Raw genomic sequence first — 20,073 nt, forward strand, 5'->3', positions numbered from 1 at the left:
AATCTGAGAGAGGAAGGCACTAGCAGCTGGAGGGACAGGGAAACTCCTTTTTAAAGGTAGAGTTTTGAGCTGAGTCTTGAAGGAAGCCAAGGAAACTAAAAGGCAGAGGTAAGAGGGAGAATCTACCTCTGCTCTGGGCCTTCATTTCCTCATCGTAAAGTGAGGGGGTATGGTGAGTAAAAGGGAACAGAGAAGAAAGACGAAATAAAGGTGATTGAGGAGCCATAAGGAGGCCCATGCAGCTGGATTATAGGATTCATGTATGTAGAAGAGGAAGAATGGAAAGATAGGAGGGATCTAGTCATGAGAGATTCAAGTGATAAAGAACTTTATTTACTTGATCCTAGAAATGGTAGGGAGCCACTGAAGTTCACTGAGCATAAGGGTGACATTTTCAGACTCCTCACTTTAGAAAAATTCTATTTTCAGCTGAGTGGAGGATGGACTAGCATGGAAGAGGGACTTGAAGCAGGGATTCTAGTTAGAAAGTTACAGTAATTGTCCAGGCAAGAGGTGATGAGGCTTTCAACTTGTTGAGACAAGAAAAGGGGATTAATACAAGAGATGTAATGACGGGAGAAATGAGAAGATTTGGCCATGAATTGGATATAGGGGGTGAGTGAGAGTGAGGAGTTAAAGATGACACCCAGTTTGCAAGTCTGGATGACTAGAAAGATGGTGGTGTCCTTTACATAATAGATAAGGGTTTGAGAGTAGAATATAATGAAGTCATATTTTAGACATATTGAAAGAGTTTGAGATGCCAATGTTACAAACAGGCAATTGTCCAATAGGCAATTTGTAATACAAGAATGAAATTCAAATGAGACATTAAGGCTTGATATATAGATCTGATAGTCATTAGCAGAGATATGATACTTGAACCCCTGGGAGCTGATGAGATCATTGCGGGAGATTGTGTAGAGAGAGAAGACAAGAGGATCCTATAGAACTCTGGGCTACAATACGTGTCTCAAGGTATCATTGTGAGGAAAACACTTTGTGTGCCATATAAATTAACTATTAAAAATTTTCAGTGGCTTAATTAAATATGGACCTAGCTCCTAATGGGAAACTTTTTCTAACAATGCAGTTCAATGAGGATCAGACATGCAAGTAGGAAAACCACAACAGACCAGTTACAGAAACCCAGGAGAAAGTAATCAGAGAATGTTAAACTTTGAAGAAAAGTTGGGGAGTTTGAACACTTCCATGGTCATTGGATTTGAGGGGAAAGGGAAGGGATCATTAATGACCTTAGAGAAAGTGGTTTCAGTTAAGTGGTAGGGACAGAAGCCATAGTTCAAGGGGTGGAAAACTGAAATGAGAGGAGAAAAAAGTGAGCGAGAAGTGATGAGATGAACATAGACAGCTTTCACTAGGCAATTTGATAATAAAAGGGAAAAGATTTAACACAAATTAGGTGAACTTTAAGTGGTGATTCATAACACAAGAAGCTTCATTTGAGCATTCCTTTAAAAGAAAAGATTTTTCTACATTTAACATGATTGAATTTTCACAAGCATCTCTCTTGCATAAAAATAATTATAAGTGAATTTAACTGTCATAATTATATAACTGAAATAAAGAAGCAACCCCCCCTACAGTATGATCTCTCTAAATTTGAATTTTTAAAACTGTGGATGAAAAAAGGCATGAGATTCATGAAAAAAAGATATTCCTAAGAAAGCTTCTAAATATAATTTCAGAGGTGAAAAGGTCTCAGGTTATGATGGTGCATTCATCACCTACTGACAGAAACAAGACTATTAAAGAGTCCTTAACTATTTTGAAAGGTGTAATTTGTTAAAAATATATGAAATAATATAACGTCTTTATTGAGTGATCTCTAGCTTCTTGTACCCTTGTCCAAAATTTGTTTGAATGCTAGGATATACTCATACTAGTTTTTTTTTAAATATAGCAAAGCAGTAATGACTTCACCACAATCAGTAAAGATAACATGGGTCAAGATTATTTACAAGCATGGCATAGTATCTATAAAGGTTCCATTTTGACTTCATCTGTTATGACAGTTCATGCTTCTTTCATTATAGGACCCAAATTTCTCCACCCAGTGGCTTCAGCTGGGGACTCTAGCTGGACTCCTTGAAAAGTGTATTTCTTTCTCTTGTTGTAGTTTTATTTTCAAATGAAAATTCTCTATTTTAAACTGTTTTTTTTATTCTTTCCCACTTTCTTCAGTTCTGGGTCTTGGCAACTCCTACCTCACTGCTCAACAGTTTCCTATTGTTATCTCTATCCTCAACAACATACGTTCAGTAATTTAAGATTGTAGACAACCTTTTGGAGAAGTTAAAATGTTCTTCCTATTTAAGCTTGACATCATATGATCATTCAAACCCACAGGTAGTCTTCTTCCCAAGAATCAATATCATCTTCTGATAGAAACATTGCATTCAACTACAAAGAGATCAGGAAAACTAACCACACTTCAGTTGTCCCATAAATGGAAATTCCATGCTTTTAATCTTTATTTATTTCTTGTCTTTCTCCTTTTTTTCTTTCTGTTTCAAGTTTCCTTGCAGAGTTTAGCATCTCATTAAACATTTAGTAATACAATCATTTAACCTATAATTCTTGATTAATGAATTTGGAGCATGAGAACACTATTTGGAATATTCTATTCAATCCTTATAATACATTAGAAAGTATCTCCTCTCCCCTCACCACAAATCAATCATTAAAAAGTAAAGTCACATAACCAACCTGCTACTTGAAGAAGAGATGTTGTTTTTAATGATAGATTGGAAAGGAAAGTAGATTATCACCGTCTCAGTCAGCTTCTAAACTTAGCTTCCACACCACAATTTCTGGAACTGGTAGTGTGGAGAGATGGTTAATAAGCAACCCCTCCCCATGACTCTTTCGACTTGTTTTCAATACATGGCCATGAGCCCTTTAGTCAGGGACCGTGTCTAAACGGATATTCCACATAATGTCATTGCTATGGGTGCACAATTATTTTTTTAATAATGATAATAATCAGTTGGCACATTGTTAGATTCATGAAAGCCAAATCCTTTTAGTTGGCTTAGGAAAACAGAATAAAATGAAAATGGAGGAGAAAAGTGCTGGAATGTATTTGCTGTCTTGAAAGTAGATTTTTAAAAAAATGATCAAGCCAGACGTCTTCTTCATGTACCTTTTCTACACTGAATAACTAGCACACGTATTCTTAATCTAGAAAAGATTATTTTTTGGTGATAGGGCCCTAAAGTTATGTTTAGAAATAAATCTTACTATTAATCAATCAACGAATAAGCGTTTATTACTTACCTACTATATACTTAATAGACACTGGGGCTAGACAGGCAAAAGTAAAACAGTCCCTGCCCTCAAGAACCTCTAATAGAGGATAAATACTCTTAGGTATAAGTGTATTCATCTGAGATGGAAAGCACTAGAAATTGGAGGAGAGGGAGGTGGAAGAGCCTCAGGCTAAATGCCATACTTGAGTTAAATTTTGAAGAAAATAAGGAATTTCAAGAGATTTTAGCTAGATTGTGTGGAAAAGAGTAGTTAATAATATTGGAGAGGTAAATAGGGTTCAGGTTGAAAAGAGATTTATATTTCAAACAAAAATGCTTATATTTGATCCTAGAGGGAAAAGGAGACCATACGGGATTATAGAGGAGAGCGGTGACGTGATCCTTTGGTGGCTTTATGGAAGAAAGATTGGAATGGAGAGATACTTGGGACTGGAAGGCCAATGAGGAGCCATTGTTATAGTTCAGGAGAAGGTGATGATAGCTTAACATAGGGTGGAGGGTGTGAGAGCAGAAAGGAGGGAGCATATAGGAGAGGTTGTGGAGACAAACTCTAGATTAGGTAAACCCAAGTGCCTGGAAGGATGGCTTTACCTCTGATAGAAATAAGGAAGTTTGAAAGAGGGAGAAAGGAAGTAAGTTTTCTTTTGAATGTATTAAATTTGAGATGCCTCTGTGATATTCAGTTGAATACGTCCGGTAATCCATGATATAAGACTGGTGATGTGGGACTGTTTCAGTTCAGTCATTTTTCAGTTGTTTCCGACTCTGCTTGACCTCATTTGGGGTTTTCTTGGCAGAGATACTGGAGTGGTTTGTTATTTTCTACTCCAGTGATGTGGAACTGAAGATACATAGCACAGAAAAAGAAAACAAAGTCATCATGGAAGGAGCACAGGAATGGAACTCAGCTAACCTAGATCAAAGTTCTGGCTTTGACATTAATTAGCTGTGACCTTCAGCAAATCACTTCTCTGTTTCATTTTGCTTGGCAATCAATTACTAAGCATTTCTTAAGCACGCACCAGGAACCTGACCCCTGCTTTCAGTGCTGGGGATATAAAGACAAAAGGCAAACAATGCCTGCCTTCAAGGAACTTACATTCTAATGGAGAAGACAACATGTACACACATAAGTAAATATACGTTTGAAGTGGATATGAGGTAACTTCAGAGGGCATGCACTAGCAGCTGGAGGAATTAGGAATGTTTTCATGTAGAAGGTGACTTTGGGACTGAGTCTTGAAGGAAATCAGGGATTTCACAAAGCAGAGATGAGAAGGGAGTACATTCCAGGCATGGCAACAGTTAGTGCAAAGATAGGAAATGTTTGTCAGTCAATAACCATTTATTAAGCATCTATTATGTACCTGGCACTGTTCCAAGTTCTGGAGATGCAAAATAAAGATAAAAGCCAGTCCCTGTCCTCAAGAAGTAGAAGAATGAGCAGGCCAGTAGGTCTGGATTATAGAGTGGGAGTAATGTGTCAGAAACCTGGAAAAGTACAAGGGTGCCACGTTCTGAAGAGGTTTGAATTAGAATATCAAAAAAGAAGTATCTAATTGTAACTGGGGAGGTAAGAAAAAAAGAGTCTTGAAAGTACATTCTAGCTTTAAGATTTGACAACTGGACTAAATGGGCCTCTAACCTGTGGCTGGCCAGAGCTGAACAGAGCAGGCTACAGACAAGAATCAAACAGAAGTTTAGTTTAACAGTGAGGAAAACAGCTTGCAAGCAAGGACACATATGCCAGGGTCACCCCTAGTGGGGGGTACCCACTTTTGTGTGGCCAAATCTCAATACTTACACCGCTGGCTGTATGCTCAATACTTACCAAATGAGCTGTAACCCTGGCAATGAGGGGTAGCAGCATCAGTTTGATTCATAGTAGGGCTTCATGCCTGTAACGTGGGTACTTGTCTGGTGCTTGTCTGATCTCAGAGAACACCTGGTACTAGTCAAAGAAATAAAAAAAAAATATGATTTTTTTCCAGGGGATAAGATGCTCCAGAAGGATAGTTTTTATGCCAAGCTCAGGGCACAGCTTGCTTGCTGGTCTTTAGCTCTGGAAAACAGGATGTCTCATATCTTGACAGATTCTATTTAAAAAAAAAAATAAAAAGAATTGTTCCAATATTCAGTTTGGAAATTCAATTCAGTTCATTCCAGGTCAATTTAATTCCACAAACATTTACTAAATGCTTACTAGACACAAAGCACTATGCCAAGCACAGAAAACAGACCTGTGTACATCCTATTTTCAAAAAGCTTTAAATCTTACAGGAAAAAGGCCTGCAAACCTGTCACTAGGATTCAAAGATGAATGGAACAGGTGACAAGAAGAGATCTAGACAAAATGCTAGGGGAAGTATGAGATGAATAAGATTACTTTCGCCTGGAAGGATCAGGGAAGGTTGCTGGGAAGAAGACAAGGTGACTATTTTGGGTCTTGAGGGAAGCGACCAATTTTAATACATAGCAATTGCCATTCTAGGTATAGGGCAGGACTGTTATGGGCACAAAACATGGAGATAGTAGAAGACAAGATGAGCAGATGACGTAGAGCATTCTGATTTTGCAGGGAAAAGTACTGCATAAGATTGACATGATTCAGTTCTAGAGTGCTAGACCTGGAATCATGAAGACCTGAGTTCAAATCTAGGCTCTTAGTAGCTATCTGACCCATGGCAAGTCACTTGTCTACATCAGTTTCTTCCTCTGGAAAATGGGGATATTAAAAGTACCTAACTCCCAGGACTGATAAGATAAAGTGAGACAATATTTATAAAGCTCTTTTCAAACCTCAAAGCGTTATATAAATACCACCTTTTAGTTGTAACTATCTCACATTCTGGTTTGCAATTGCTAAGTTATTGTTTACAATCTAAAATGATGAAATTCTTAGCACAGTTGGTCTCCTTTTATATTCATCTGTCAATATAGAAGTGGTAGTGCCTATGTAATATTAAAAGCCACTTTGTATTTTTTGTGGCTCCATAAGTTACTATACTTCTACTACAAAGAAATCCTCCCCAAGCAGCTGATTTATTGGAGATGAGCCTATACATAGCAAGGCTTGTGTCAGGAAAGCAGTTAATGTATTTTGGTAAGCCTTTTCAACATAGTATATTCTGTTAGCTTAGGCTTTGAGTGCTCAGGGTTGCCTCCAAGCCACGCTGAGGCATCAGAGTAGGACTTTGGTGGATAATGACAGTAAAACATGGTATAGCTTACCAAGTGTTTTCCTTATAGCAACTCTGAAAGGTTAGTAGTTGAAGCACTATTATCTAATTGGACTAAACAATAATACTTAATATCTGAAGTCCATTGAGATGTAATATTATTAACTGTCACTCATAATTTTAATTGTTCTATAATAATTATTTCTAACTTTAATCTCTAGATGTAAAGTTTACCTCTGTGGTTGACTAGGTATTCCCTGGATCTTTTTTAAAAATCACTTTGTGGCAGTGATCCAATTTCCATGTGATTTGTATCATGGGCTATTAAATGATGCCTCATCCTGTTGAAATTGGCAAATTCTTCTGAAAGATTTCAGAGGATTATGATTATATGCATGAATAATCCAGGAGATTAACCTTTAATCATCTAGAAAACTTATTGATATTTAGTAGCATTGTTCTATTTTAGGGCACAAATAGGATGAACCAATAATGAGCCAACACAGCAGCTGACTGTGGAGAAAAGAAACATTGTAGAAATTATAAAATGCTCAGATGAATGTGAAAAGTTGCATATTTCCTTCCCACATGCCAAATGGGAAGTTTACCCAATATTCATCAATAGCACATGTAGCTTAAAAATTTATCAGTGTTAATCAGAAGACATCCACAAGATAATACCATATATTTGGGATGATTTCCAGATTATTATTTGCTTAATCATGTTTCTCTCAATTTTAAAATTACAGTCAAGATGAAGTAGAAAGAGTACTGGCTTTTAGTATGGAAATAAATAGATTGGAATCCTAACTCCAAAACTTCTTACCTAGAGTACTGAGAGGTTAAATACTTGCTCAAGGTCTCACAACTAGTAAGGGAGGCAAGACATGAATCTAGGTCTTCTCTGACTTTGTAGAAATGTAATGATAATAATATGAAGATGACGATGATGATGATGATGATGATGATGATGATGATGATGATGATGATGATTGTTATCATTGTTGTTACCCTAGAACCTGTGTTCTAGACATGACCTCTCTTCACCCTCTACCCCTTCTTCATAGACATGGGACATAAATAAGGACAAATGGACTGGGATTTAAATTCTGACTAGAACTTACTATTTGTGAGATCTTTGGGCAAATCACTTAAACTTTTTTGGTCTAAGTTTCTTCATCTGTAATATTATGGTGTTGGACTAAATGACCTCTGAAATCCCTTCTAACTTAGAATCCACATTCCAAGTTTCCATCTTCCTCCATCCTCCAAACATTACAGTTCCCATACATACTTCAAATGTACCATAACATTTTTTAATCACCTAAAAATATCTTCAGTTTATTGCTAGAGTCAAACAGTGTTAAATTTCTTTATTCTCGTATTTTCCCAAGATGCAAAGATTTTGCATAAATTACTTCATTCTACTTTTCAGATGAACTGTTCTATGCATATGTCAATGTTAGAGAAAAGACTATGCAATTTCTATGTTTGGGAGAAGACCACTTTGGACTATTACTTTTGTTTCTAATTTTTGTTTCCCCTCTTTAAATTTCAGAAAAGTTGGAAGAGATGTCAGAGGCTATTGTAATCTCTTGGTGAGTCCTACTGGTTTCACACTTTCAGAAAACATAGACCCCTGAACTTGATGTTCATCCCTAATAGAATAGTGAAGTGGTGATTACTAGGAATCAGATTAGGTATATTAAAAACAAACCTTGATGGCCTAAAATTATTTTCTTTTCCTATAGTGTTCCTGGATTGGTAAATCAGAGGAATGCCACAGACATAGTAGTCTGGATTTAGGTAAGGAATTTCAGTGAAAGAATAAATGAATAATGAATTTATTATGTGCTTACTATGTGCAAAGCATTGTATTGTGTTGGAGGTACAAGAAAGTCAACACACAGTTCCTGTTCTCAAGAAGTGTATTTTCTAATGGGAAAGACAACATGTAAATATCTCGGTGTGTTTTGTGCCCAACTTGTGGTAGAGACCTCTGGATTTATATTGGTCTGATCAGTTATAATCAAACTATATTGGCTTATACGCTGTGATGTCATTTTGGTCCTCCTCAAGAATGAAAGACAAGAATAGACTATCTAGGTGTGTAATACATGCACAGACACATAGGTTATCTATGTATTTATCTATTTAGAATATATGAAGGTAATGTGAAATATAAAGTATTATAAATTAGATAGGAAAGGTTTTCCTGAAGAAGAAGGGATTGAAGGAAGCCAGGGAAATTAAGGGCTGGTGAGTGGAATCAGAGAGATTTCATAGTACATAATAAAGTCCCATTCAGGATGAGACTTCCTTCCTGATAAAAACAAGGTAGAACCCCTATGATAGTTAAGTAGTGCAGAAATTGAGTATAAGGTGTATATGCTGCAGTAGGAGGGAGGACAGAACAAGACAGAGACCTTACTGGGCCTGAGATACAAGACATGAGGAGAATTATATTGATGCTAGAAGCAAGATAGATATTGAGAGAGGATCAGTCACAAGGCTGATTTAATGTTGAGCCACATGGGCAATGGATTGTTGAGTTTTATGAATTTCTTTTACCTAGAGGTCAGATTGGACCCAGGGTCTGACTCTGGGCTGAATCCAAAGTTGGGATTTAAATTCCTCTAGCTGCAGGAGTCAAGTTAAGAGATCTCAAGTGTTAATTGTGTAAAAATAGTTAAATTCTAAAAGTAGAAGCTGGATGATTATCCTATTTCCCATGTAGTCTGCTATGTCATAAGGGAATTTTTCAGATGAAGATCTCTGACAAGCATATCTGGACTATGCCTCCTTTATGGCATTTTTAGTTTTTAAATTTTGAACAAAAGCTATATTATGGCATTAAAAAATCCTATGACAAACAATTTCTGAAGGACATCCCAGCTCTGAACAGCTGTAGAGAACTCTAATATGTAGGGTTTAGTTTGTTTGTTTTGTCTTTCTATTTTTTAAATTTCAATTGATACTGCACAGTGGGTTTAAAGTTTACCACAGCTTTGTTGATCAATGAATCTCTCTTCTCTTTCCTTTCCTTTCCTTTCCTTTCCTTTCCTTTCCTTTCCTTTCCTTTCCTTTCCTTTCCTTTCCTTTCCTTTCGTTTCCTTTCCTTTCCTTTCCTTTCTTTTCCTTTCCTTTCCTTTCCTTTCCTTTCCTTTCCTTTCCTTTCCTTTCCTTTCCTTTCCTTTCCTTTCCTTTCCTTTCCTTTCCTTTCCTTTCCTTTCCTTTCCTTTCCTTTCCCTTCCTTTCCTTTCCTTTCCCTTCCTTTCTTTTCCTTTCCTATTATGTTTGTCCCACTGAGACTATCCCCTTTATTCTTCAGCATTTAATGGAGGTAATGTTAGTATTTTTTCAGATGCCCCCAATTTCATTGAATTACTTGGAAAAATCTATAAAGAAAAATAACCTTCAATCCTTAGCATGCCCTGCTTCCTGCCATAGAACCTCTCAGTCCTCAAGGTGCCTGAGGAAAATACTTGGTGAATAATAAGTATAATCCTCTGAAAATGAAACGTTAGCATGAGAGCATGTTTGCCAAAAAGATTAAATGTATTTGAACAATTTCACAACGTTCAATGTCACATAATTAAGTGATGCTGACCTGGCAGCTTAGTTGTCCACATCGCACAGCAAATCAGCTGGAATGCAATGTCCAAAAAAGTGAAATCAAAATCCATATTTCTCTCAAGGTCAAGTATGAAACTCTTCACATTCTCCTCCAGCTTATTTATCACCTTGTCTTTGAGCTCATAAACATACCTTAGATAACAAAGACACTGGAATGAAAATCTAAGAACAGAGGCCAAAGAATGATGTAGGAAGATAGAGGGCTGGATCTGAAATCAGGAGGTCCCTGAAACTGAGTCCTACCTCTGACACTTACTGGCAGTGTGGTGAAGGGTTAAGTTTCTAAACACCTAGGAGCCTCAATTGTCTCATTCATAAAATGAGAATTAACAATATGAAACGTACAAAGTTATCATAAGGTTCAAGTGAGAGAATGAGTTTTTAAAGTTAAAAGTTCACTAAGATTTTTTGAACATCCTGTATATCAGGGATTTTACAAAGTGGAAGGTACTATAGGAATGTTAATCATTATTTGTGAATTATACTTGAAGAGCACACTACGTGCTTGAGGAAGGTGATCATCCTTAGTGGAACAGGAGACCAAAGACCTAGTTGCAGTTTTGACTGTGTTCCTTACTAGGAATCTAGTTTAAACTTGCTTTGCCTCAATTTGCTTAGATGTGAAACTTTTTTTTTCTATGATGTTTTGAGACCTACAAAGTGCTCCAACAACTTACAAGAACATCCTGAAAAGAGGATGCACATTTTATACATGGGAAAGTTACAGAATCTACAGCTGCAAAGCCTTGTACTACGTATCATTACACAACCCTTATTCAACAGGAGTCTGTAGTTTAGACCCTTAAAATATCTCAAGAAAGATCTGTTCTGATATATTTCTTCCAATTTTATACTGATCTCTAGCTTTATTTTTTTCTTTCTCCATCATGTTTATTATCCCCAGCTTTCTATTTCTGTCCATCTTTATTTTCTCTTTGTCTGTATCTCCATCATCTCTAATTCTCTGTCTCTTTTACATTTATCTCCACCTTTATTTCTGTCACTAACTCTGTCATCTCTAACTCTGTCTCTATCTTGATCATCTTTATCTCTAGCACTATCTCTATCCCTATCTTTATCTCTTCTTTTAACTCAAGTGTATAAGTCATTACTTTCCCCTCTTCCCCTGAATTTCTTCTCTTCCTCCTCCTTTTTTTCTTTAAGATTATGGGTTTTTAGCCTGAGATACATTGACTCCCAAAGGATCTGTGGAAATGTTTCTGGGGTCTGAGAATGGAAAAAAATGGCATCTTTATTTTCACTAACTTCTACTTGAAATTTAGCACTTCCCTCAATTATTTATAAAGATTATTCTGAGCAGGGATTCACCAGACTGCCAAATAGATCCTTGTCATGAAAAAAAAGTTGAGTTTCTGTTTTAGATAATTTTTTCCTTGAGGATACTGGAGGGGGAAAAGGTACTGTAGAGTTGTAGTAAAACCTTGAATCAATCTAACATAATGAAAGCTGTTATCCCGTAACTTCAGTTTTTTCATTCTTTTAAGACCCACTCCTGCATTTGAGTAATGCTCCCACCAGGGAAGAGTAGCATACATTGGAAGATGTTCCAAGAAAGTCTACTGAGTCACTAGGGTTCAATACTTTTTATTTGTTGTTCAGTCATTTTCAGTCATGTTTGACCTCATTTGGGATTTTCTTGGCAAAGGTACTGGAGTGGTTTTTTATTTCCTTCTCTAGCTCACCTTACAGATGAGGAAACAAGACAAACAGTCTTACGTGATTTGCCCAGGGTCATACAACTAGTAAATGTCTGAAACCAGATTCGAACTTAGGAAGATGAGTCTTCTAGACCCACTGTTTTCCACTGTGCCACCTAGCTGCCAAAATATTTTTTATACTGTGGTACATTTCCTCCCTTCTCATTTCTTTTTCTGTCATTATCCAGCTCAGATTAGGACTGGCAGTGCTTAAATTCAAAAGGATGCCAAGTCTCCATATCCAAGTCCTATAGGTATAACTGGACTTTTTTTTAACGTGGAGAAACCATAATCAACTGTAGTCCAAGAAGAAGGACAACAGTAGAGCAGAGGTGAATCTAACTGTGCATGCACAGGAGATAGTACATTCCAGTCCTTAACCTACTGAGAAACTATGGTGGTGGTGATTGAACTCCAAGAGTTGCTAGAAGACCCTAAGGTGAGTCACTGGCACAATGGTTTCCTTAAGGAGAAAATATGCCCTTCAGTGTTGGTCCTTGGTGGACTGCTGCCATTTGTTCTATGCTGGTTAAGGCCCCTTGTGTCCCATGAATAATAAAAAAGCTTTGAGATATCCCACTCAAATGTGTCTGATCAATTACCCACATAACTTTCATGGTAATCAGTCTCTTTACTGATATATATACAAGATGGGTTTTGTATAAGGTTTCTGTTTTTGATGAAGGATATTGTCTTTTCTTTTACCCTATTATTTCAGATAATTTAGCATATGGTGTAATGGACAGAACACTGGAATTATAAACTGAAAGACATGGTTTCAAATTCAACCTCAGTTCTTACTTGCCATGTGACTCTGGATAAGTCATGTAATTTATTAGTGCCTCAGTTTCATCATCTGTAAAATGAGGGAATTAGACTCGTTGATCTCCAAGAACTTTTCTAGATCTAAACCTATCATTCTCTGATGCTACATTGTGCAAAATTCGACTCTCTGAACCAAATAAACCATCAATGAAATGAACCATTTGCTCATGAGGGTTTAGTTCAATAAAAGGGATCCTCAGACTATCATAGATCAAGTGACAAGGAAACACCTTATGAGTTTTAGAATATGAAGATGGAAGGTATAAAGGAATCTGGAAAACATCTGTGCCAGAGGTTTTTCATAAAAGGACAAATAAGATCAGAATATGCTACTGCAAGGAGAGTTGAAAAAATACCATGATAATAATAGTGACAATAATATTTACACGGCACCTGTTATGTGCCAGGCACTCTGCTAAGCCCTTTCCACTTATTTTCTCATTTGATTCTCATAATACTAGGAGGTAGCTACTATTATGATCCATCTCACACATGAGGAAACTTAGAGATTAAATGATTTGCTCAAAATCATGCAACTAGTAAGTATCTGAGGCTGGATTTGAATTCAAGTCTTCCTGATTCTAGATGTAGTATTCTAGTCAATGTGCCATCTGAATGCCATGAGGAGATTTGTTGCCATTATAATTTAATATAAGCTGGAAATTTCCTTCTATTAGGATGAAGATGGCCATATTCCATGGTTAGAAGTGTACTATCCCACTTTGATAACATTAAACGACTTTGGAACTTAAAAGGTTATGGCAACTTATTAGACAATTCTTATTAGCTATGATGCATTCTAAACACTTTGCTGAGTTTGAGACCAATGTAGTGAAAAATGTACTGCAAAAATCTGACATGATGCCCTAATATAGTTCTTCGATCTTCATTCATTTAAAAACCAGGATTCCTTTATGATGTGTCATTTATTTGTTAGTCATAAATAAGGTTCATTTTAATTCAACTCAATCCAACAAGTATTTAATATATGTCTATGTCAATATGTGTTGGGATTGGAAGCTCAATTCCGTGTGGACGGTCTCGGGCGGGTAAAAGTGGGACTTCTAAATCTTAGAGTCTTATGAGGCCCTCCATGAACAGCGGGGATTCGAGAAGGTTAGACTGAGCTAGCTCGGCTAGCTCGGGTATTTCCGCCTCTCCCTGGGAGATACGTAATGGGTGGAGTCTCCCTGCCCTCGAGATTGTCCCGGATTGGAGCACACCTAGTTACCTTACAGCACGGTATTGAGATGCAAACTGTGTGGCTGAAGGTTAAGTAGGATTGAGGAAGCCTGAAAGCTCTTAGCACGTGTGGAGCCAAAGAGGACAGTAGGCTCCGCTTCTTTTCTTTCCTCTCTCCCCTCCCCCTCTCTCCCCGCTTGTACTTCTACTTCCAATCCCTTAAGCTTAGCCTCCTTAGGAAATCTCCCCCTCTTCCTCCTAAGGAAGACCCCTCCTGCACTTGTAACCTGGACCCTGAAATAAAGCTCAACCCCTGTTCGACTCTGGAACGTCCTTTCTCTCATACGTTTATCCGGTTTGGCCAACCGAAGACCTGGGACAGGTAAGAAAGACTCGGGTAGCCCAATACAGGCCTCTAGGCCTGGCAAATATGCATATTTCAAAAGATTTAAGCATATCCCTTTAATTAGACAGTTTTCTTTTGTTAATTCATACCAGACCTAAATTGTACTGTGGATAGGGTGTTAGTCAGGAAGACCTACATTCAGATCCTGCCTCAGACGCTCAGACCTTCTAATGAGGTGACCCTGGGCATGTCACTTAGACTCTTTCAATCTTGGTTTTTACATCTGTAAAATGATATTCCTAACAATACCCACTTCCCAAGTTGTGAAGATCAGATGAGATAATATTTAAAACTCTTTACAAATGTTAGAGCACTATATAGACAGTAACTATTATTATTCTCCAGAAAGACAAAATTTTAATTCAATATTACAAAATCAATGCGCATAAAAGCTATGGATGCATCTCTAACAACTTTCAGCCATTCCCATTATCAGTACCATGGTTGTACTTTGGAGAAGAGTTCTCACTGAAGCCATTTTGTTGAGTCACCTTTTCCTCTCTCTGGAAATTCTGAGAGTCCTAGAGGTTTCTATGGGGGACAGTACAATTTTCAAGACTCTGGTAAATTATATTGACCAGATCTTTAGAGAGAGGACAGGCAAGCTTTGTTGCCTTAAGCATGCTTTGGGTCAGGGAGTCACATCATAGGATAAAGTTGCCTGTTGCCTCTTTTTGCTTTTGTGCTTTAGAACTTCTTATTACTATGGTGACCACAGAATAGGGGTGATCATTACTTTTCTATTTGGACTTCTAGATTTTCAGGATGTAAACTAGAGCTACAGTGACCATCACTGTTGTGACCTAATTCTCAAGCATCTGCTAATAAAGACTGTCAAATTCTCATGCTAGGGAGGTCACCTAGATCGTGGACAAAGTGCATGGTGTGAGGATTCTGAGTCTCAACAATGGACACTTTGATGATTCCCATTGACTTTCTGTCCTAGAATAGGAAGACTATTTTCTCTCACTGCTTTTTCCTGGTTTTACTTTATTTTATTAATTATTTTGAGACCAGATCCTGGATATTCATATGCTCTCATATTTTACTCTTTCCTAGGACCTGTAAGTCCTAGTATATCTTTGGGATTGGATATCTTTGGGAATTGCCATCCTGAAGGTTGAGGAGAGAAAATAGGAGAAGTTTTAGGAAATATCATAAGGCAGATGGTGTCATATAGAAGTGTGACCTGTTTCCTTTCATTTTCATTATATCCAATAAATTGTATGTTGCTTATGAAAATTAAGTCCTATGAATGTGGGGTATTGTGATTGAGAGATGAAGGGCAGGTAGACTCACGGTTTCATTTAGTTCCTAGATAGTATTAGTCCAAGAAGTTAAAATTTAAAGGTAGCAGGACCAGCTTCCCTAGACCTATGTTCCTCAAGATGTTGCTGTTGCCACATTTAGTGAGTATATCTGCACTTTCATATCTCCACAGACTCCTAGGGCCAGATTGGAGACTCCATATCCTATAGGTAAATGTAAAAGACTGAATACAAAAGGCAAAGACCCAAGCCCATTTCTCAAGTCACATGGCCTAAGATGGGGCAAGAGATGGGGTGAGGAAGTGGATGAAAGGAGGTAACCCTCAGGTTTCCTCCTTTCTGTTGGTATTTGTGAAAGAGTACTTCACTTTGAGAATTAATATGGGCAAAAGTTCTGCAGGTACTGAATCAGTCCATTTTAAATGACAGATCCAGCTATGGAGCCATGGAAATGTGGTTGCTCCCAACTACAAGCCAAAGCAAAATGTCCATGCATGCTCCAGTCTCCTAGAAGTAGATCCCCAGGGTCTTCTACTTGGAAGAAGCCATTTTAGCAAAATGATAGCTTCTGAACATGCATCAGACTCCTGTTAAAATGTACTGCAGCTTGTTTCATTAGGAATGTGTGTAAAAGAATGCAGCTCCCAAACATACTTTCACCATGACAGATTTTATGTTTTGCAGAAGGATCATCAAATTCTAGGCTATAGGTCAAGGTATCTCTGTTGTGGGTATTTCTACATTCCGATTCCATATCAACTATATATTAGAAGAGCTTCTAAAGAACCTGGAATCCAAGGTTTGGTGGTGGAAGTGTCAACCTCTGTCTGAGAAATACAAGGGTAAGGTTTGTTTATCATCTCTATTGTTTCTTGAGGATGTCTCTGTCATTTGCTCTGGAGCTCATTGGGACTCTTTATTATGTATATATACATATATACATATACATGCATATGTATACACACACATACCTGTAAATAAACACACACACGTGTGTGTATGTGTATATATGTATATATACATATATACACTCTCTGTATATGTATATATATACATATATACATATATACACATATATATATACCCAGTGACATGGTAGCATCAAAAAGTGCACATTCATTCTAGATATGTGGGTAGGTAACAAAATAGCTGTCCCAATGACTCAGGTAATTCTTAGAGCCCAAGGAATGCAGCTGCCTGACTAATGCCCATTGGGCGTGACTTGAGTGTTTTTCAAGAGAGTCAATCCCAAATGAAGCATTTATAGGGAGGAGAAGAGGAGGTAGTGGCATTGATTTTGGCTTTCAGATTCCCTGAATCTGCCAAGGAATCTATTTCAAAGTAACAAGACTTGCGTTTGTATAGCAATCTAGGAACATCGACTATGATATATTATGCTATACAGTCTTCCTCAGATATCCTTCCTTCATCTTAGAGAAATGAAACATGTACTATGAACTAGTTTGCCTAAGGCAGCAGCACACTGAGTCACTGTTGGATGAGGAGATGAAGATTCAGAAACTTCCACTTAAAAAAAAAAAACCATGGAAATATATACTTGGAAAAACAGACCTGTTATATTTCATTTTTAACTTCTGAATGGAACCCATCAAGAAATCAAAGTTGCAACAACAACCTGCCTTAGACATTTATAGACAGAGTAGAAAAGATACATAAGAGACCTGGGTGTAACTGCTACTGCTGACATTAACTAACTCTTACAATGAGAAAGTCTCTTGCACTTTCTTTGTTAAGTGAATAATATTTTATTTTTCCCAATTACATGAAAAGACAATTTTCAACATTCATTTTTATATGACTTTGGGTTTCCAAATTTTTCTATTCCCCCCTTTTCCCCTCTCCCCTCCCCAAGACAGTAAGCAATCTGACATAGGTTATATATGTGCAAGCATGTAAAGCATATCTTCATGTTAGTCATGTTAAAAAAGAAGAAATAACAAGAGGGAAAAAACATGAAAAAAACCCAAAGAAAGTAAAAATACTATGCTTCAATCTGCATTTAGACATCATCAGTTCTTTCTCTGAATGTGGAGAGCATTTTCTGTTATTAGTCTTTTGGAATTATCTTGGATCATATATATACAATCCCTTCTGACCTCCCCAAAATTCTGCATGCCATTGAAAGAGTAATCTTTCTAGAGTTCCACTTTACTCATGTCACTCTCCCAATCTAAAATATTCAGTTATCCTCTGTGGTTTGAAAAAAATTCCTTAGGCTAATATTAAAAGCCAGCCATAGTCTTTCCCTAGCCTGTCTTTCAACTTCCCCCCACCCCCCTCCATATTCCACATTACACTTTGGTTGAGCTGATCCTCTTGTCTCCATCATCAATCAATGAGCAAACATCTATTCAAAAATCTACTATGTGCCATGCACTGGGTTAAATGATGGAGAAACAAATGAAATAGTCCTTGCCCCAAAGGTGTTTAGATAGCTTATGCATAAATAAGTGTATATGACAAATAAACAAAATAAATGAGAAGTAAATTTGGGACCAGGGATTGCTTATATTTGTATCACCTACTTTCACTCGACTTGAGAGAGTAGATCTTTTGTGATAAGGCAGTTAAAAAGACTGTGGCAATTTTAGGATTTATTAAGAGGGACATAGTGTCTCTTACGAACAAAAGTGGTAATAGTCCTCTGAAAGAGACAGAGGTGATGAATTTAACATGCAGAATGAAACACAGATTTTTGAACATGGCCAGTATGGAACTTGTTTTGCTTGGCTATGCATGCTTGTTACAAAGGTTTTTTTTGATGCTTTTATTTTTCTAGTGGGGGTGGGTAGGAAGGAGAGAAAAGAAATACTTTCAAATGAAAAAAAAATGAAGGTGGTAGCCCTATTGTGTTCTGTCCTAGTCAGAATTTTGTTAAAGGATATTATGTTAAGTTCTCAGTGGTATCCTTTTGGCAGCATGTAGATAATTTGCAGCATATACAAGGGAGGGTATCCAAGATGGTGAAAGACTTTGAGAGTATGCCATATGAGGACCAGATGAAATAACTGGGGATATTTGACACAGAGAAGAGAAGCCACAAGGGGAAACTTGAATGTTGCCTTCCAGTATTTTTAAGACTTTTGTATGAAAGGATTAGACTTGTTCTGTTTGGCTCTAAAAGGCAGAACTAGTAGCAGAGGGTAGAAGTTGCAGAGGGATCCATGTAGGATTGATGTAAGGGAAAACTTCCTGTGAGAGATATTCAAAAATAGAATTGGGTGTTTCAGCATAAAGTGGGTCTCTCTTTAGTATTGGTCTTCCAGGAAAGACTGGATAGGCGCTTGTGAATGTTGAGAGGATTGTTGTGTAGAGGTGAATGAACAAGGTCCCTTTGAACTCTGAGATTCTGGGATGATAGTAGAGTCATGGGGATGGAAGTCAAATTACAGAGTTGATGAGCGAATGAAGGTTGAGGAAATGAAAACAATCAGAGTAGTCTACTCTCTCCTGAACTTTGAATAGATTTAGCAGATATAAAATTTGACTCATTAAAGGTGTTTTTACTGTCTCAGGTCTTCCAGGGAAAGTTATATGAAGTCATATTCATGATTCAAATATTTTAAATTTTATAACTGTATATAATAGTATTCATGGGCTCATAACAGAATGTGATGCTGCCTGCTACTTAACTTTCTTTGAAGTTAATTCTAGCTTTTCTGGATCTCTCTCAGCTTCAACTGAAAGCAAGGAAATTGTATGAAATGGATTCAACTAGATGGCTCTCTTCATCCTAATCCTCTCTATGGCTAATCTATGAAAAATCCTATAATCTCTAACAGGAAGGAGTGAGCACAGAAAGTCAGCATAGGCTAAATAAGAATAGGACACATCAGATTAGACATCACCTTTTTTAGCAGCATTATTAAATGGTTAGATCTTGGAAATAACATATTTTGACTTTATTGATGTCTTTTGGTCGTTTACGTTTGAGTAACTTTATAATGTACCCCCATAGTACCTCCTTCATAACAACAACAAAAACAGTGGAGTGAAATTGTTCAACATAGTGATCATTGTCTTGTCAGTGTATGAGACATTCAGTGTTAGTAGATCTTTTCTTTCTTCTCTCTCAGACAAGAGGAAGAATGTCTATTTCATCATCTATTCTTGGGAACCATATTGGTCATTGCTTCTAATCTGAGTTCATTTGTCATTTAGAGGTGTTTTCAGTTAAATTATTGTTCTGGAGTTTTTCCATTCATTATCACTTCATATAATTTTCCCTGTATCTCCATTCCTCATATTTGCTATCTCTCATAGTGCATTAGTGTTTCATTACATTCATATTACACAATTTGTTCAGCCGTTTCCCAGTTGATGGATGTCTGATTTCATACCAGTTTTTCTTTTGCTACCGCAAGTGTGGCTATATACATACATGTGCACACACGTATAAATATGTATGTGTATACACACACAAGGTTTTTCTATTTTTAATTTCCATTGGAGTTTATATGCAGTAGAAACATCATTGAATCAAAGGATATTAATAGTTTAATAACCTTTCTCATTTAGCTATAAATTGTTTTTAGAATAGCTAGA

This window comes from Notamacropus eugenii, chromosome 2, assembly GCF_028372415.1.
Source record: "Notamacropus eugenii isolate mMacEug1 chromosome 2, mMacEug1.pri_v2, whole genome shotgun sequence".
Lineage (NCBI taxonomy): Eukaryota > Metazoa > Chordata > Mammalia > Diprotodontia > Macropodidae > Notamacropus > Notamacropus eugenii.